Source organism: Dama dama, chromosome 5 (assembly GCF_033118175.1).
Source record: "Dama dama isolate Ldn47 chromosome 5, ASM3311817v1, whole genome shotgun sequence".
In the NCBI taxonomy this organism is placed as follows: domain Eukaryota; kingdom Metazoa; phylum Chordata; class Mammalia; order Artiodactyla; family Cervidae; genus Dama; species Dama dama.
The window spans coordinates 80,732,531-80,746,984 of NC_083685.1; the positions used below are offsets into that span (position 1 = coordinate 80,732,531).

Consider the following 14,454-nt stretch of genomic DNA (forward strand, 5'->3'; position numbering starts at 1 on the left):
ACCAGCAGCAATTAGGGGCGAGGTGTCTTCCAATGTAAATGCCTCTTATCCTGCATTTAATGCGCCCAGTTTAAGGAGAACAGAGAGACATGGGGAAATGCCTTGCTGCTGAGTGGGGCCTGGCGGGGGCCCCCTCGGGCTGGCGTTGTCTTATTACATTCAACTGCCCTGGGTCCCGAGAGCCTCTCCAGGTAACTTAGACTGAGTTAAGGGCGGCTAAGGCGTGAGGAGTGAGTTACTGTCTTAGCTCCTCTAAGCAGAAGCAACACTAGAAAGCGCCCCCCCCCCCGCCCCCCCACACACACCCCGGGTTCTAGAAATCCCAGCCTTGACCTGGAGACAAACTCCAAACCCAAATAAACGGTCTCCGCCCGGGCGCCGAGAGCCTCTCCATCGTCATCACCCTTCCTCCCCGTCCCTCGGGCCAGCCGCCCCCCGCCTCGCCAGGCCCGGCGGGTTGAGCCTCCCCAGGGATAGATCCCGGCGCCCGCCTCGCGCCCCGCACCCAAGCCCGGCGGGGCCCGAAGGGGTGGTGGGGGGTGGGGGGCGGAGGTCGGGGAAGCAGGGGGCGGAGTTCCGTCCTTCGCTGATTGGCTCGCGGAGGATGGGCTGCGGCCGGGCGCAGCCAACCCGCGGCGTGTTGCTATGTGCTGCGCCGAGGGGATAGGCGCGGGGGCGCGTCCGTCACCCGGCAGCCCCCGGCCCGGCCGGGAGGGATGCGGAGCGGCGGCGGCGGCGGCTGTGGCTTTAAGAGCGCGCCCGGGGCCCGGGATCCGGCCGGGCGGTCCTTCGCTGCTGCGCATCCCCGCGGAGCCGAGCGCGGCGCGGGCCGGACGGGGCTGCGGGCTGCCGGGTGAGTGAGACGCGAGCGCGGCGCGCGTGGGCGTGGGGCGTGCTGTCAGCGCGGGGCGCCCGCTTGGGGCGCGGGACGCCTGTCCCCGTCCCCCCGCCACCCCGCCCCGGGGCCCCGGCGGCCCGGCTCTCTCGGAGCGCGCGCGGCACCCTCCGGCCGGCGCGGCCGAGGTGGGGTCCGGCGTGGGGGTCGCCCCAGGGCGGGGTGGGGGTGCCGCGGGCACAGGGGGCGGGGAGCGAGCCGCCGGGGCCACGTGATCGGTTTGTTTACAAACACTGCCGGGGCCCGGCTGCGGCCCGCGGCGGGCGCCGAGGGGGCGCGGGTCCCCGGGTCGGGGCCGGGGACCCGGGCGACAAGCCGGGCTGGTCTGGGGCGCGCGGGGCGGGGGCGGGGGGTGTGAACCTGGAGACCCGATGGCCGCGCCTTTCTCAGCTTAGTTCCCGCGGGTTGGCACTTCGTGGGTGGGGGGCCGTGGTGGGAGTTTCAGGCGTTTTCTGTCCCCGATGTCGCTGGGTCTCCGCTGGAGACACTGGATCCGGGGGCGCCGCCCTCGGTGCCCCACCGGTCCCCCGCCTTTTGGGGGACTGGCCGCCCTCAAGACTCCGAGGAGCACTTGGCCGGCCCCGGGCAGAGGTAACCGCAGCAGAGTTCCTGCCTGGCCGCTTCCCGGCACCTCCCCAGGGCCCTTGCCAAAGAGGTGGGCGCGAGTTCACTCCTGCCCGACGGAATCAGGGGGCCTCTCCAGCGAGTATCTCTCGGGAAGTGGGTTTGGGGGGGCAGCCCCGACCCCTCACTGCTTCAGGTGCACCCTCCCTGGCCGCTGACCTCCTCTGGGTATCTTTACCGCAAGTGGTGACTTTTCTCTCGTTGGCGAGGGTGGGGGGGAGGGGAACCACCTGTTCTTTTGGACCCGGCCCAGGAGCCTGCCACCTCTGACTTCACTCTCGGCTTACAAGAGCTTATAAAGCCTAGGGAGTGAGCGCCCTCGGTTTTTCTGTGTGATGTAGCTGACCTGCCCGCGGTCCCGCGGCTTTGAATGGCACAGGGAAACCGCTCCTGGGCTTCGCTGGGGTTTTTTTTTTTTGTTTGTTTGGTTTTTGAGCTCCGGCCTCCTCGTCGGTTGCTCTCCTCGAGTCTTCAGGCTGTTTTCAGTAAGTCGTTGCTTCTGATGAGTCTAAAAGCTGAAAAGACAGCTAGCTACTCTTTTTTTTTTTTTTCTTTTTGGCCACATCCTGCTGGCAGGCGGGATCTTAGTTCCCCCATCAGGGATGGAACCCACGCCCCTTGCAATGGCAGCTGGAGCCTTAACCCCTGGACCACCAGAGAAGTCCCAGCTATTCCTTCTCCCTCCTAGCTCTTCCTCCCATGTTCCTCTCTTCTGGTCGGGCCAGATGGGGCTGCCTGTCCTTGCATTGGGCAAGAAGGGACGCTGTCTGATTCCTTGTGTTCCACTTGCTCCCAGAACATTGGCCATGCGAGGAACCTAGGGGATTGAAAAGCTAAGTGACTTGCCCAAGGCAACCGATGTCACTGGTTCTGGGGTGAGACGTGACTTCACATGCCGGATGCTGTCCAGTGCTGTCCCGATTCTGAGAGCTCAGGGCCTGCTGGTCAGTGGGCCTGGATTCACCCTTCCCTGACTTTCCTTTGACCTAGTCACTGCCCCAGGACTGCACTGATGGGTTGAACCTGAGTTCTCTTATTCCTTAGACTGAGACTGAGCCTCCCCCGCCCGGCTCCCTACCCACCCATAAGGGAATATTTCAATTCTTCTAATGTATGATAATGAGTGTGCAAGTTCTTTACCAAGGAACAGGTCCAGCCTGGGGAGAGTTGTACAAACTTCCCTTTGGCACTTTCCATATCCCCAGCTCCTTGAGAAGGGTCTGGGGCAGGAAGGAGCCTTGGGCTGACCCCCCTGTTCAGTTTGACATTGCCTCATCAGTTTAGGATTTGATAACAGCCTTTGTGTCTTGATAACTTGTGCTTGAACTAAAATCCAGAAGCTCGGAATTAGGGGTGAAAAATGGTAAATAAACACCATGCATAGGAATAGCATAAAATATTCCATAAAAATATTCCTTCATCCCTCTAGGAGAGTGGTTTTTAAACTGAACCACAGTGATGAATACATTTTACATCACTGCACAGAGGTCCACAACCGCTTAAGTTCCCAGAAACAATAATTGCCCTGACTACCTGCAGTGTGTTCTATTTATAATTTTTTCCTACTTAATTAAAAAAAAAAATCAACTGCTGGTCATGACTCATGGCCCAGAGTTTGCAGAAACATTGCTGAAGTTCTCAGACTTAAATGTGCATAAAGACGACCTGGGTAGTGTTTAAACACTGTAGTTTGTAAGTCCAGTCCGGAGATGTTTATTGTCAGTGAGGGACGTTTTTAATAAGTGGGCCATGAGGTTGTGAGACAGATGGTTGATAAGAAACGCTGAACTAGTGGGAATTGGGGGTGATGAACAATGATATGCAAAGCCTTGGTCAGATTATATGACCCACACTGTGTACAGACCTAGGACCGCTGATCTGTCGCAGGCCCAGGCTTTGAAACGTCTAAGGGTATAGTGTTTGCTTTCAGCTGCCTTGAAGCATTGGCCCTGAGAGATAGGCATGGGCTCTGTTACTCCCCGCAGCACCCTGCTCCAGTCCATTTGAGGGCTGCTTTTCACTATTCTGTACATTCACTATTCTGGATGTTTCTAGGTGTGTGGGGTTGGGGTCATGAGTAGTGCTGTTGAACCTGCTGCATTATTCCCAGATGTAGGTGAATTTTCAGGGTTTTAATGATTTTAATGGTTTTGAGTTGAGGATAACAGTCATTGTGCCTGGGACATTAAGAGTCTGGCCAGCAGGAAAGGTTGATTTTGTTTAGTATCTGGGTATTTCAGGCTGTGTAACCTGGAGGAAGGGCATACTGGTGATTTTATTTTTGTGGGGAGGGGAGCCAGGGGTTTGTCTGTTAACAAGAAGTGACAACAAGTTTCCATGCCCCCTTGCCGACCTCAGCCCAGCTTCTTTCCTGGGTGGTGGCTCGGCTCCTGTGTGCAGTTGGATCTTGATTAGTCACCCATTTTCTGATGCTGTTACCTGTCTCTCTTACCTGTTCCCTGGTAGCTCAGGTAAAGAATCTGCCTGCAATGCAGGAGACTGGGGTTGGATCCTGGAGAAGGAAATGGCAAACCACTCCAGTATCCTTGCCTGGAAAATCCCATGGACAGAGGAGCCTGGTGGGCTGCAGTCCATGGGATTGCAAAGACTCGGACACGACTGAGCGACTAACACTTTCACTTCGCTTTACCCATCTCTACTTTCAAGCAGAAACACACGCCTGCTGCTTCCACATGTTGGATGTTTCCCTCCTATTCTTGTGTCCAAACACGTTGGTAAAAGAAGTTTCTTCGAATTAATCAAAGCTGCAGTTTAGCTTCAGAAAAGATTCAAATTCAAATTCATCCTTCTGTGGTCCTTCCTGCCAAGGGTATGCCTTATTTGGGAAGGCTAACAGTGGGATTGTTGAAATTAACTTTAATAATACTCAGTCTGGTCTAGCAGCTCACATGGAGAGTGTTGAGTTTTGAGCCTCTGGAATAGAAAACAACAAAAGGATGGCCAAGGATACGACATCCTAGGATGGGAAGAGCAGGTGGGATTCAGATAGAGGTCTGGATCAGTTTTCTTTGTAAATTATCTTGGCATTTCCCTAGAGTCTGTCAACCAAACCACCAGTTGCTCTGACAATTGCATTCCCTTCATAATGGGGGGTATAAAGCTCTGGAAAGGGAACTGTCTTTTTTACTTTTGGCATCTAGTGATGGAAAGCAGGTTTCCCTGGCAGCTCAGTGGTAAAGAATTTGCCTGCAATGCAGGAGATGCCGGTTCAATCCCTGGGTCAGGAAGATTCCCCTGAAGAAGGAAATGGCAACCCACTCCAGTATTCTTGCCTGGAGAATGCCATGGACAGAGGAGTCTGGCAGGCTACAATCCATGGGGTTGCAGAAGACTTAGGGACTAAACAACAACAAACAATGGAAAACCAGGGCCTACAGGCTAAAGGGATTCCCTTAAGAGTTTTGAGTTTGGTGATACTACATCTCTCTGAACTTCCCTTGGAGCTCTGACCACAGCCCTGGAGATTTTACACTAGGGTTATGCCCCTCCCATTGCCCTTCAGAAGGAGTCCACCTCCTTTCCCTGTAGCCCCGTCTCCATCTTCTCCCACCTCATTCCCTGCCGGCCTTCACTTGGTCTGTTCTACTTCAGGCTGGCTTCAGTCTACTGCAGTGGCCTTCCAGAAGTTTCTAAAACATGTAAGGTTTGTTTTTGTCATGGGGCCTTTCTGCTGGTGCCTGGTCTCCAAATTTTTGCATGATTGGGTTCCCTCACTTGCTTCTCAGAGAGCCCCTCCCTGACCTGTTATCTAGAACAGTCCTCCCTCCCTGCCCCTCTCAGCCTCTCGTAATCCCCTTAATTTTTTTTTTTCTCCAAAGCACTTTAATACCATCTGGAAATGTATTTGTCTACTTGGTGGCTGGATTGGAAGCTCCTCTGTCTTGCTCACTGCTGACAGTGCCTGGCAGGGAGTAGCACAGGGTAAAAATCTAATTGTTGCTGGAATGAATGAATGAGTAAATGACCAAGAGAGCCAAAGTTTAGAGTCTTTTAAGAGTAGGAACTATGAACAAAGCTAGTGGAGGTGATGGAATTCCAGTTGAGCTATTTCAAATCCTAAAAGATGATGCTGTGAAAGTGCTGCACTCAATATGCCAGCAAATTTGGAAAACTCAGCAGTGGCCACAGGACTGGAAAAGGTCAGTTTTCATTCCAATCTCAAAGAAAGGCAATGCCAAAGAATGCTCAAACTACCACACAGTTGCACTCATCTCACATGCTAGCAAAGTAATGCTCAAAATTTTCCAAGCCAGGCCTCAACAGTATGTGAACCTTGAACTTTCAGATAGATGTTCAAGCTGGATTTAGAAAAGGCAGAGGAACCAGAGATCAAATTGCCAACATCCGCTGGATCATTGAAAAAGCAAGGGAATTCTAGAAAAACATCTACTTCTGCTTTATTGACTACGCCAAAGCCTTTGACTGTGTGGATCACAATAAACTGTGGAAAATTCTTCAAGAGATGGGAATACTAGACCACCTGACCTGCCTCCTGAGAAAGCTGTATGCAGGTCAGGAAGCAACAGTTAGAACTGGACATGGAACAACAGACTGGTTCCAAATCAGGAAAGGAGTATGTCAAGGCTGTATGTTGCCACCCTGCTTATTTAACTTCTATTCAGAGTACATCATGAGAAATGCTGGGCTATGAAGCACAAGCAGGAATCAAGATTGTTGGGAGAAATATCAATAACCTCAGATATGCAGATGACACCACCCTTATGGCAGAAAGTGAAGAAGAACTAAAGAGCCTTTTGATGAAAGTGAAAGAGGAAAGTGAAAAAGTTGGCTTAAAACTCAACATTCAGAAAACTAAGATCATGGCATCTGGTCCCATCACTTCACTGCAAATAGATGGGGAAACAATGGAAACAGTGACAGACTTTATTTTTTGGGTGTTCCAAAATCACTGCAGATGGTGACTGCAGCCATGAAATTAAAAGACACTTGCTCCCTGGAAGAAAAGTTAATACCAACCTAGACAGCATATTAAAAAGCAGAGATATTACGTTGCCAACAAAAGTCCATCTAGTCAAAGCTATGGTTTTTCCAGTAGTCATGTATGGATGTGATGGTTGGACCATAAAGAAAGCTGAGCACCGTAGAATTGATGCTTTTGAACTGTGGTGTTGGAGAAGACTCTTGAGAGTCCCTTGGACTGCAAGGAGATCCAACCAGTCTATCCTAAAGGAGATCAGTCCTGGGTGTTCATTGGAAGGACTGATGCTGAAGCTGAAGCTCTAATGCTTTGGCCACCTAATGGGAAGAACTGACAAATTGGAAAAGACCCTGATGCTGGGGAAGATGGAGGGCAGGAGGAGAAGGGGCGACAGAGGCTGAGATGGTTGGGTGGCATCACTACTCAATGGACGTGGGTTTGAGTGAGTTTTCCGGGAGTGTAGTTGCTTTACAATGTTGTGTTAATTTCTCTCGTGCAGCACAGTGAATCCGGTACGTGTAGATAACACATCCCTCCCCTCTTTTTTAGATTTCCTTCCCATTTAGGTCATCACGGGGCATTGAGCAGAGTTCCCTGTGCTGTGTAGTAGGTTTTCATTCATTGTCTATTTTATAATATTTTGTTTTCAAGAGAAGAGGAGGAAAAGAAGTTTTCTATTCCTTTTCCTGAGATTTTCTGTTCCTGTGGAATTACTTTCTTCTGAGATTTCTGCCTCTCACAAATTTTTCATCCTTTTTTTCTTTTTATAGGTTGCCAAAGTCTCTAAAATCTCCACGGTTATTTTTTTGTTGTTATAATAACTCTTGCCTGCTTTACTGGCCTCACTAGGCTTCATTGTTCTGACAAACATAGTAATCATGTTTCATTAATACTAGGCACTATAAGTAGGGCTAAGAATCTTGACTTTGGAACTAGAAAGCTCTGTGACCTTGGACATTTTCTCTGAGTCTCTGCTCCTTATTTGTTAGATGAGACTAATAATATTACTATCACACAAGGTTGGTGGGAGGATTAAATGAGAGAATGTACAGGAACCCAGGTCCTAGGCCTGGTACATGAGCTCTTGGTATTAGCTATTAATAGCAAGAGTAATGTTAATAGTTAGATTCTCTCTGTCTCTCTCACTGGCAGGAATTTCCATTGATTTGGGAGTGCAGTAAGACAGAGAAAACTACCAGATTTTACATTAATGTAAGTAAATGAAGACCAAAAAGGTCACTTAGATTTATCAGAACTGGAATGGAATGTAGAAGTCATCTAATTGGAAATTGCTACCCAATTCTTAATAAACATCCATGTGGAAGAAGTAATATTTATAGAAGTGTTTGGAAGAACAAGTTGTCTACCTGGTCTTAGTTTTATCCTTGATTTAAGTTGGGCCAGTGAAAGCTGCATGCTTGGGCCATGTTAGCTCAGCCCCGCCAGAATTACTTTCACTGAGATGAACTTGGGTGTCCTGCCCTTTGCTTTATGGACTGATGCTCTCCAAAATAGCTTTATGTAACTTGCTACTATATTTCTTGTAAGAGTTTACATTGTTGAAGACTTAAGCTACAGCTTCATTTAATATCTCTGCTAATTGGAGAAATTTCCTTTCAGAATCCGGTGCCAGGAAAAGCTTTGCCTCTCCCAAGGAACTGGAATGATTTTCCTTTGTGGACAATTGGGTGTAACTGATCATATTTCTCTTTTTGCTTTGGCTGCCAGGAAGCAGAGAAACAAATTTGTGGCTTGACTTTAATAACTGTTGGGCCCTGTATCCCAATTTTTTCCAGTGGTAACTTTATCCTTTTATTTTCCCTGCTTTTTAGCTAATGGTTTATAACTCTGTATTATTTAGATATTTGCTGGATTGGGCATTCAAATCCATTTTAGGTGTTACATTTTAGAGACATAAATGTTGAGGCTCAAACAGGCATAAGAACTTGCTTATTAATGCACAGAACTAAGTAGGGCACAGCATAGACTGTAAACTGTATCTTTTATTTCTCAGATCCAGGGCTCTTACAACTCCTGTGCATTTTGGAGGAGTACCAACTCCTGACTTAAACTCTGAAGAACTCATAATGTCTCAGTGCTAGGCCAGGCCTCCCTTCTCTCTTGGAATGGGACTAAGCATCTGCCAGTGAGGTGTGCTCTGCCACCTGAAGCCCTGCTTCCTGGCCGGGTCACTGACCTCTCTGGTCTCCTGTGTTCCAGGGCAGTCAGGCCTCCCCGTGGTCTTGGGAATGCAGTCTGTCCAGACTTAGTGGGTTTTAGCTGAAATAAGAGTCGCTACTCAGGATGAAATTAGCCTCTAGTGTCCGGAGTTCCCTTGGCTGTTTCTTGCCACGAGAGGAAGGCTTGCTATCCAGATGGCAGATGGGTGCCGGATGCTGTTTACTCGCTAAGTCGTGTCTGACTCTTTGCCACCCCATGGGCTGTCGCCCGCCAGGCTCCTCTGTTTTCGTGGGATTTCCCAGGCCAGAATACTGGAGTGGGTGGCCATTTCCTTCTCTAGGGGATCTTCCCAACCCAGGGATAGAACTCGTGTCTCCTGCTTGGCAGGTAGATTCTTTACCATTGAGCCCCCCGGGGAAGCCACATGCATGCCACTGAGGCTCAGAGTCCCCTGGGTGTGAGCAGTGGTTGAGATCAGTTGGGCAGAAGAAAGTGGCTTTATTTTAGCTAATGTGAATTTTGTTATAGGAAATATTGACCTACCTAATGATTTGGTTTGTTTTCCCATGGTGTTCTGGGTGGGAGTACCTGGGGCAGAACATATCCTGCCTGAGTCAGGAAAATTTCAATTCCTTTTTTGAGATAGAGAAGAGGAACCTCTGGCCTGGGGCTGAAATTCAACCTTGATTTTATTTCCCTGGGTAATCATCATTCAACAGATGATAAGACCTTTGGGAGAAAAAGATAAGTTATAATATGGCCCCTAGGAAAGAGCATATCCTCAAATAGGAGTGATTAAGGCATCTATGTCAATAACCAGAGTACAAGGTAGAGTCTAAAGTCCTTAGAGCGATACAGAAAGAAGGGTAGGCGTTTTGGAGATAGGGCTGGGAAGTGACATGCAGAAAGAAACACGCGGGGGGACACAGTGTGTGCACAACCACGGGGGTATGAACGTGAGCGGAAATGTACGAGGCGCGCCAGGAGGCATGTATGATGCGAGAAGAAATTGCTTAGGCTGCCATTGCTGCCGAGTAGCTCCACAGAAGTGGACTGTAACTTACATTCACAGTAGAACTCTGGACGATGAAGACCTGTGCACAACAGCCTAGCTGACATAGATCATTGTTGTTGAGTTGCTCAGTCGTGTCTGACTCTTTGCAACCTCATGGACTGCCGCACTCCAGGCTTCCCTATCCTTCACAATCTCCCTGAGTTTGCTCAAATTCCTGTCCATTGAGTCAGGATGCCATCCAACCATCTCTTGCCCTCAATCTTTCCCAGCATCAGGGTCTTTTCCAGCGACTCAGCTCTTTGCATCAGGTAGCCAAAGGATTGGAGCTTCAGCTTCAGCATCAGTTCTTCCATTGAATTTGATCTCCTTGCTGTCCAAGGGACTCTCAAGAGTGTTCTCTAGTACCACACTTTGAAAGCAGTTCTTCAGCACTCAGCCTTCTTCGTGGTCCAGCTCTCAACATCCATACTACTGGAAAAATCATACATAGGTAATAGGCATCCTCAAAAGTGAGACTGTCCCTAGGGATTCTCTACCTTGATTGTCTTAAGAATTCCTGGCCCAGCTAAAGGCCTATAGAATCAGAATTTTTGGAATAGGGAATCTAATAAGAATAAGCAAATAATACTCCTGCATATCCCCATTTCCCAGGTTTTTCTAGGGAGCCCACCCTACTCATGTCCGAGGCCTGGAAATCACTAAGGCAGTTGCTCTCCCAGGCAGAAACCAGCTACTAAACCTCCTTAACCTCTGGCCTCCTTTCCCTTAGTTTCTATGTCTGCCTCTTCCTTTTCTTTTGTTTGTAAGTCCCTGTGTGTCATCCATTGTATTTGTGTTCCCTTAATCGTTTTCTTTGACCACTTTCGTCTTTGTTGGGGTGTCCCTACCTAAACTGACCCACCTCCAAAGGGACCATATGGTAGAAAGGATTCACTTTCAGTATTTGCTGTGCTAAGGGTATAAACGTGTGTTATGTAAATATATATTAGATAGGGCTTTGGGATGGTTTTGCTTACATGATTCTTAATTTGTTTTCTTCAGGATTTGAGGGGGGAAAGTATTTCCACCCATGACTGCAGCCTGAAAGCTAAATACCCCGTTAGCGTGAAGAGATGACAAGAACTGAAAACGAGCATTCTCTTGTGCCTACTCTGCTGTCCCACCTTCTGGTTCCGGTTATTCCCTCCCCTCATTTGTTTTCTCAGGTTGCTGCAATTAAAAGTTGACTCACTGGGCCAACCCTGGGAGTCTGAAGATGTTTTGAGAGAACTTGACATCTTCGTTTTGCATTGTCATTAATTGACTTGGTCTCTCTCTCTGGGAGGTACTGTCTTAGAGGGCTCAGGACCAAGGATGCACCTCTTCAGATCACTTTCTGTCATGTCTTGGTTGAAGGATCCCCTGGTGGGGTTGGGGGGTGGTTCCCAGATTCAAATCTCAATTCTGGTACTTTTCTATTTAAGCCACTGGTGGCTCAGACAGAAAAGAATCTGCCTGCAGTGCAGGAGACCTGGGTTCGATCCCTGGTTTAGGGAAGATCCCCTGGAGAAGGAAATGGCAGCCCACTGCAGTATTCTTGCCTGGAGAATCCCATGGGCAGAGGAGCCTGGAGTCCTGTGGTCGCTGGGGTCAGAAAGAGTCAGACACTGGGCGACGAACAGTTTGACTTCACTTTTTGGTACTTTCTAGCAGAGTGACCTTGGGCAAATTGCTTAACTTCTTTTGGGCTTTTTCATCATCTCTCAAATAGTAGTAATCATAATAATACCTGCCTCTCTGGGTTGTTGTGAGGATTGAGATAATATGTTTCGAGTGCTTCACCCCTCATGGGCCCACAGTAAGAAAGTAATACATTGTGGAGCTCTGGAGGCTTTCTGACAGTTGCTGAAAGGCCTCAGTGATTCTTCCTACGTCTGTCCTTCGCTCATTTCCTACCTTCCTTCTCTGAGCTCTTAGTGCCAGTGGGGCTTGGGGCTAGCTATGACAGATGATCAACTGGATGTGGTTCCTGGACGTGATCAGGAACGACACAGCATCTAGTGGGAGGATTAACCCATAAACTACTAGCTTTGTGGAGGCCTCTGACAGTATGTGAAAAGGCTGCACCGGCAACATGCTTGGCTCCACCTAGGAGTGCCAGGCTGAAAAGGAGATGCAGCTGTCATTCTTATGAAAATCTGCCATTCCCATAACAGGAAGAAGCCAGAAATTTGCTCTAGAATCAATCTGTCTCTCCCACCCTGTTCCTTTTCCATTCCTTCAATAAATGGCCACACTAGGTGACACTTTAATTCTTAGAACAAAATGCATCCATCTCTGGGGTGGTGACGGCCGAGACTTTGGACATACAGGCAGCCTTTTGAAAGTGCCTCTGCCCGTTTTTTTCCTCCTGAGTTTTAAGTCCAGTTTCCAAATTCCAATCGTGGAAAGGCAGGGAGCCCAGCCACAGATGTCAGAGCCGAGTTTTGGATTTATTTGAATTGGGAGGTTAAAGTGAGAAAGCCAAAGGCATGCTGACAGGAGAACAATAGAATGGTATTGGCAGATTTGGGATGGATGGCTTGTAGTTAATTGGGGCCCCAGCTGCGCCCTAGGGGAGCAGCAGTTAAAGAGAAATCAAGGTCACACAGTGCCCGTGTTCCAAAAGACAGTCATTTATTCAGTAAATAATATTGGATCTTTGAGTGTGTGAGACACAGATGACAATCAAATAATCATCTCAATAACAACGGTGACAAGTGCTATCACATGGAGTTGGGGGTCTGTCTTAGTGGGGCCTGGAGGAGTCTAAGGTGAGGGTTCCCTTGAGAAGTAACCTGACGACTGGCCACATCTCATACTCTGCTTTCCAAGACGTTTTCTTTATGGATCTTCTAAATGGCTGCTTTACATAGCAGTTCATAGTGTAGCCTTGTCTGGGACAGAGGAATGGGCTGGATCCCTGTCTGGGGCCCAGATCACGGGAAGAATGCATTCATTTTGTTTTAACCAGGATTATCAAGCCATGCTTGAGCATGGCCAAGCAGAAAATGAAGGACTCACACTGAAGGTGACAGTCCCTGGGGACCGGCAAGTAGGTAGATCTGGTTTCTTTGAAACGTGGAGCAGAGGCAAGGTCAAGGGACCCTTTCCTCGGCCTGAACCAAGTCTGACACTGCATTTTCTCTGACTCAGTCTTACCTAGAACAGCAGCTCAGACTGCCTTGGGGCTTTAGTGGGGACCCTCCTGGAAGAGAAGGTTCCTGGGTGGGAAGCCTGGGGGTTTCTTTAGGGGTCTAGAAGCCACTGCCAGCCTGGAGAGGGTGCCTTGGGAAGTTGCCCTAGGTGGGCAGTGGTGGGAAGGGCCAGGGGAGGCTGAATGGGAAGTATTTCTGCCAGCAGACAGCAGCTGGGTAATATCAGAGATAGGGCTCCGCAGTCCTGAGTTTCAACCTGCCAGCCCAAGTGAGTTTACATCAGAAGAGTCTGTGGAACATTACTGGTGTGTGAGTCCCATGTAATGCCCGGAATTCAGTATTTTAAATGTACTGGATAAGGGCAAAGTAAGGAGACTATAAAAAAAATACCAGCTTTATAGGGCAGCACAGAGCCAATGATGGTCATTCAGTTTACTCAGTTAATTAACATTTATCAAGAATCTCCAGTGTGCTGGATACCCGGAGTCCTTGGGAACCAAGGAGGGTGGGTGGATAGAGACTGGACCTCTGACTGCAGGAAGTTTCCAGGCTGAGAGTGGAAAAGTACCATTCCAGAGAACGGTTTTTTTGCATGCTGGATGAAGGGGGCCCCTAGCTCTGCTTAGGCTCTCTTTTTCTTTTGGCCTGTGAGATATGTGAGATCCTAAGCTCCACAACCAGGGATCGATCCTGCGTCCCCTGCATCGGCAGCACTGGGCTGCCAGGGAAGTCCTTCCTCAGGGTCTTATTGGAGCTGGGTATTAAGGGATGAGGAGGTATTTCCTGGGCAGAGAAGATAGGTTAAGGCTTTGCAGGAGGCTGAAATAACTTGAGAAAGGGTAATGAAGGAGCTCGGTCAGATGGGGAGACAGGTTTACCGCAGTGTGGGAAGCTGATGAGAAGATAGAGAGAATTGGGCCCAGGCTTCAGTGCCACGTCACGGGGGCTGAACCTTGCCTTGCAGGCTGCTAGGAAACCACTGGAGGTTGAAACATGCGAGAGCTGTGATCAGATTGTGCTGTATAAATAGAATTCTAGAAGGGGCTGGGTTGGAGAGGTAAGCGCTGAGTCAGGGGGACCAGTTTAGGAAGTTCAGAATGAGAGAGAGGACCTGGCTCCCAAAGCTGCTGGCTGTGACTGAGGATGACGGTGGGAGGGTGGGTTGTCAAGGCAGTAGCTGTGTAGGGGACAGGCTGGTGTTTGTGTGTGTGTGTGTGACATAGAAGGGAGAGAGAAAAAAGGGAGTTTCCTGCCTGGGCAGCTGGGCCTCCAGGAGGAGGAAACAGAAGAGGAGGAAAGGGGATGGGAGCCAGGGGGAGGGGGAGAGATGGTGCTGGCTTTGGGAATTCGAAGTGCTTTCCTAGGAGCCAGAAAGGGGTCCCCCTGTAGAGAGGAATCCATGGACTTCCCTGGTGGTCCAGTGGCTAAGACTCCACGCTTCCCATGCAGGGGGCCTGGGTTCCATCCCTGGTCAGGGAACTAGATCCCATAACTAAGACCCAGTGCAGCCAAATAAAAAATAAATATTAAAGAAAGAAAGAAAGGAATCCAGAGAGGTATTTAGAAGACTTGAGTGTGGATGAGAATGCTGGAGGTGTAGGGG

At 49.3% G+C, this 14,454-nt stretch overlaps 1 protein-coding gene across 3 annotated transcripts in view; it reads left to right on the plus strand.

The window, feature by feature from the left end:
• The first annotated feature begins 747 nt into the window (after positions 1-747).
• YPEL2 (yippee like 2) overlaps positions 748-14,454 on the plus strand; it is a 64,592-nt gene continuing 50,885 nt past the window's right edge. For 2 of the 3 annotated variants that reach the window (XR_009692919.1, XM_061142657.1), the window contains exon 1: positions 748-853. The gene's annotated coding sequence lies outside the window, so the exon portion shown is untranslated. Of the gene's footprint in view, positions 854-7,650; positions 7,692-14,454 lie in introns of those variants that run through there. The other variant, XM_061142659.1, reaches the window with a different exon arrangement.